A 5,777-nucleotide genomic window follows, 5' to 3' on the forward strand; every position below is an offset into this window, starting at 1 on the left:
GAAATCCCCTTTTTTTTATAGTGGCATGGTTCTCCATTGTGTGGATGTGCCACAGTTGATTCAGCCACATGGGGAGAGAAATTTCTATTTCTTTATGAGCAAGAAACATTCCCCAAACATTTAAGGATAATTTTCAATAACTAAGGAAGAATAATATGCTTTCTCAAGGCTTCTCTGCAGATTAGAAAAGTACTGTTTTAATTCTCATTGCCTGATAAAGTTCAAGTGGAACTTGAATCTCCACACTCTACTGGTGGCCTTGTAAATAGAAATATCAGTTTAAAAGCAGCAAAGCAATATGGAAGAGCCACCTCCTTTGCCTAACTCAACTCATGAGAATTTATTATAAGGCAATAATTTAACAGAGGAAAAATCCTTGAAGCATAAGGATGTTCACAGAAAGAAAATTTATAATCCTCAAAACCATAAAAATAATCCAAAAGTCCGATAAGAAATGACCTAATAAATTATGATTTATCAGTACAATAGAATATTATGTGGCAACTAAAATAATTATGCAAACTATGCAGATAGAGAAGGTTTTACTGTATTGAGTGAAAGGGCAGGGTACAAAATGATGTATTATTATTGCAATGATGCCAAGTTGAAAACAGTAGCTGTGTGTAGCTGTATCAAAGTGTACTGATGCTGGAAAGAGGCTGCCCTGTCAGTTAATACTTTTCCCAGTACCTCTTGCATTCTCATAGAATCATGTGGCTGAATCCTGGCTAACAGAATTGTGTAGACTTTATGTGAGCAATCTCTGCCTGATCTATACACATCTCCCATGCCTTTTTTTCCTTGTCTACCAGCTGCATATCAATACCAAAAAAAATGTATTGAAGATGGCAAAGTCTGTCAATATGAGTCCCTGAGCATAGAACAGAGCCTCCTCTCCCTTAACATTGCTAGTTGGGCCTTAGTAAACATGAAATAAATATCTACTATTTTAAGCCACTGAGATATCAGGAACTATCTAATTCAAACTTGTCTTTAACACTAATATTTTACCATCTTTTAATAAAAATAATTGAATATTTCAATCTATAGGAAAAAAACTAAAATAAGCAAGTGAGTTATTAGTATTCTTCCTATGGTACTTCATCAGGAAGACAGCCAATGGAAGGCAAATGTCCATTGTACAACTGATTATTTTAAGCAGAGTCTCAGAAAACTCCTGGGTAGGGGCTGGAAAGTGTATTTATCTTCTTTTGACTCTCAAAATTCTTTACTCACAGGGCTGCCACAGCCAGCAAGAATACAATCATCTCGGAAGCCAAGAGTCTCAGATATATCAGCTATTGCCTTAGTGTGCTAGAGTCCTACAAGAACAACTGCTGACCTTATTCACTGACTCTGGCCCACCTATGGCATGGTCAGTCACCAGGTTAGTGACATGCATAAAAAAAGAGTGTGAGATATTTGGGGCTATAAAAAGTAACTAGCAATATGTCAAAATATCACCTTAATCCAATTGTTCAAGCAAAGATGTATTAGAACAGCTAGCTGCCTTGGACCTGTTGGAGATCACCTGACACAGCCCTCCAGACCCTGACAAAAGGAGGCCATGGGGCTGTATATCATCAGCCTAAATATTCACAACCACATCTAAGAACAGCATTGCTCCTCTTGTTAGAATTCCTGCTACTAGTTTGCCTCTTGTGCCTTTGTGCTGATATGGTTGTGGCTTACTACATATTCAGAGATCAAAACATGGAACTAGATAAATGAACAGCTAAAATAATTGTACTATAAATATTTTAATTAAATTTATTGGGGTTACTGGTTAATAAAATTATTTAGGTTTCAAGTGTACACTTCTATCATACATAATCTGTATGTTGCATTGTGTGCCCACCACCCAAAGTTAAGTCTCCTTCCATCACCATTTATCCCCTCTTTAATCTTTACTACTTCCCTCATCCCCTTCCCTCAGGTAACCTCCATACTGTTGTCCATTTCTATGAATTTTTGTTTGTTATAAATATTTTTAATTTTCTATGTTTTATGGTGTTTTGATGTCCTAAAAAAACACTTCTGTCTAGAAAAGGTCTGCCTGTCCTGAGGCTAGCCAATTCTTAGAGATAACAAAGGGCCCAGCCAAGAGCATTCCTTTGATATGCAGACCAACTAATCCAGAACCCTATCTCCTCTGCCTGACCCATTATACCCCTTAATTTCCCAGGGCCTGGTGCCAGACAATGAGGAAACACCCCTATAGCCCAAAGCTCAAGGAAATTATTCAAACCAGTCAATCCAAAACTCTGTACCCTGACTTGCCTTTCCCACAGAAATCCTTTGGCACCTAAACCTTTACCCCTTGCTCCTGTGTTCTGCCTTCTGAGCATCTTGGTGCTTTCCCAAGTGGTCCTGCAGGGCCTGCCATGCCTCCTGTCTCTAGTACCTGTGAATATAATAATGTTTGCTTTCCTGAGCCTCTCTACCTTTTCTCCTCTTGTGGCCACACCTGGCTAACCATCCATAAAAGAATACAAATAAGGAACCTACATCATTTTTAAATATGTTTTTAAAGATTTTATTTATTTATTTTTAGAGAAGGGAAGGGAGAGAGAAAGGGTAGGAGAGAAACATCAATGTGTGGTTGCCTCTCATGCGCCCCTACTGGGGACCTGGCCGGCAACCCAGGCATGTGCCTGGACTGGGAGTTGAACCAATGACCCTTTGGTTCACAGGCCCATACTTAATCCACTGAGCCACACCAGCTAGGGCAAGAACCTTCATCATTTAAAAGTGTGGATAGAAACTCAGTCCATCTACAACACCACCCTGCCACCCCTCTCTAACAAGAACACCAGAGAGAAAAAAACCTTGATTCTTATGACCTGTTGGAAGGTATTCGGATATATACATATAGCTAGATATAGCTAGATATAGATATAGATATAGAGTTCTAGATAGATCAATATATATCCATATCTATATAGATATACACATATATAATCTCCTACAACTTCCTCAGAGCAGGAATTCACCCCTACTCACCTTCTCATTTTAGGGCCTAGAAAAGGGCCACATGGATCCTCTGTACTCATTTATTGATTTGAAATAGATTTGCAAACACCCAAATAGTCAATACATTTCAACTACAGAATGCTTTCACTGCAGTAAACTGATAACCTAAAGATGATGGTATCATTGCGGTTGGTAAACCCCAATAATATTTGTTTTACTTTAGGGAAATTTTCACAGAATGCCTCTCCTGATTAGGCTGCTTATATTGGCCTTTCTAATAAATCAGATTTTTTTTAAAAATTCAGTACCAAATAGCTGAGTAGACAGACTGGTTTTCTTTCCCACGGAGGTAACTAATTTTGAATATAATCAGTTGTTCAGCCTACCCTCTGCCTTACATGAATATAATACAAATTCTCTACTATTGGATCTATTATTATAGCTTAGGTAATCTGTTAAGTGTAACTAAACTTTCAACTCATGTAATCTTCATTGATACTCTGACGTGTAGATATTATGCCCATTAAACAAACAGAAAAACTCAGGCCCAGAGAAGTTCATTGATTTTTCCTATGCCATGTGATAAGTAAATGATAATACTAGGAGCTGAACACAATTCGATCTGATTCCAAAATCTGCTGGGCTAAGATGTGTCCATAGAGAAAAAAAATTAAAAAAACAAACCTAGTCTTTTCTCTGTGTTAAACAGGTCCTCTACTTTAAATGGAGTAGCTGGAATATCAGGGATCAGGCAGAGATAAACAATGGGACATTAAGTCTTCTGAAGGAGTAATTAAGTAGATGGAGAAGGAACAGGGGGAGCTAAAATTGGTATATGTTGGGAGATTTCCAATTATGGTGAATGGAACCAAACAGGGTTATAACTGTTTCATTCCCAAACACCATAAAAATGAGGGTAAAGGAATAAAAATAAGACATTTGTACAAGAACACAATCCTATAGAGAAAAGGAACATTCCAGAAACAAGATTTACTCTTGTGGATTAACAATGCATTACAGAATTTCTTTAAAAGACCACAGAAGAGTTGGAAGCTAAAGTTCAGACAGTCTGATCTCCTTAATTGCAGATTGGCTGGTAGGTAGGCTGAAGAAGGGATTTGAAATGATTCACCTTTAAAAGTAGCAGAAGCACTCAAGTAGTTGTTGAAATGAATTACTACTGTCATGGGACTCTCCTGCTGCTAGAACAGGAGGCTCTAGAGAGCAATACCGTACTAACTCTATGTCCGCAATGTCTAACGTTCTGTTAACTCCTCAGACAAAAACATAGATGCTCAAAAGGATGATATCTCTTTTTCACCCCCAATACCTGGTTTACTTTGATGAACGTAGTCTAACCATTCTCCAAATGCCATGCTCTTAGTAAAGAACTTCCCAAGGCACATACCAGCAATCTTTGGCATCACTAGCCCAGATAAAATACAAAACCATGCACCTACAAGAAACTTATCCCTCCAAAATGGGCACCTAAAATCCCAATACAATGCTAGTTTAAAGTACTGATATCAGTTTCAATAGAGGGTTGTTATATCCGGGGTGCATGCTTTGGTCAGCAATTTAACTAAACCTATATTATAGAAAGGTTGGTGTCATGGAGTTTGTTTGTCTCAGTCAATTTAGGCTGCTATAACCAAATTCCACAGACTGAGTGGCTTAAACTACAGATGTTTATTTCTTACAGTTCTGGAGGTTGGGAAGTCCAAAGTGCTGGTAGATTTGGTTCTTAGTAAGGGCTCCCTTCCTAGCTTGCAGATAGCCATCTTCTCATTCTGTACTCACATGGCAGAGAAAAGAATCTCTGGTGTGTCTTCCTCTTCTAATAAGGGCACTAATCCTATCATGGGAGCTCTACCCTGCTGAACTCATCTAATCCTAACTCCCTCCCAAAGGCTTCACCACCTAATACTGTCACATTGGGGGATGGGGCTAAAGCTTCAACACACAATTCCTGAGAAGATACAAACGTTCAGCTCATAAAGAGTTCTACTTCATTCAGTCTTTACAGAGGCAAGTAAAACTCATCCTCTATTGTCCTTCCAGAACTGAGAGCAGAAGACAAATTTATAGTCAAGGTATTTTAATTCCAAGGACTTAGATTAGGTTAAAATTATTTTTGGAAAATATTCCACACTATATCTCACTCAGATCATCTAATTCAAGGAAGATTTACATCTCTCTCTTTTTGATGCAATTATAACCAAGCAACAAAGTTCTAATGTTAAAATGCATAAGAATATAGATGATAGTTCTAAAACTGAAAGCTTGAGTTAGACTGTCTTCATTGATCTTGCTTTGCAATGTAATAACAGAGCCAAACCATGTACATAAGTGACCACAGAGACAGTTCATCAGTCTCTGGCTTCTCTCCTAGAATCCCAAACAGAGAACAGGTAGCTGAAAAGTTATTTTTTGTTTGTTTTTATGGGTTTTTTGTTGTTGTTGTTTGCACCTCTTAGAAAATGAAATTGGAAAGGAAAACTGTTGGTGTGAATGATGTCCTTCTCTGTAAAGATGCTTCCCAAGGACCACAACAGCTACACTCACCAATACTATCCTGACACAGAACCATTAGAGGGACTCACAAAGTGAAAAAAAAAAGGATAATAAAGACTTCATTATCAACTTACAATTACTGGAAGTCTCCCACTTTTCGAGGCTTGAATTTTTTTAACACAGTTGTTCATTACCATATTTTATTCTTCTGTAACATGGGGAATAAATTACTCCCGTTAGTCTTTGACTAGGACCAGATGTACTACTATTCAAAATATTTAACAATTAGT

General features: G+C 37.8%; 1 non-coding gene across 1 annotated transcript; it reads left to right on the forward strand.

Moving 5' to 3' along the window:
- The first annotated feature begins 1,273 nt into the window (after positions 1-1,273).
- LOC114505851 lies at positions 1,274-1,400 on the forward strand. Its single transcript, XR_003685313.1, has one exon. It is a non-coding gene; the product is annotated as a small nucleolar RNA SNORA3/SNORA45 family (small nucleolar RNA).
- Positions 1,401-5,777: the final 4,377 nt, after the last annotated feature.

Source organism: Phyllostomus discolor, chromosome X, assembly GCF_004126475.2.
Source record: "Phyllostomus discolor isolate MPI-MPIP mPhyDis1 chromosome X, mPhyDis1.pri.v3, whole genome shotgun sequence".
NCBI classification, from domain to species: Eukaryota; Metazoa; Chordata; class Mammalia; order Chiroptera; family Phyllostomidae; genus Phyllostomus; species Phyllostomus discolor.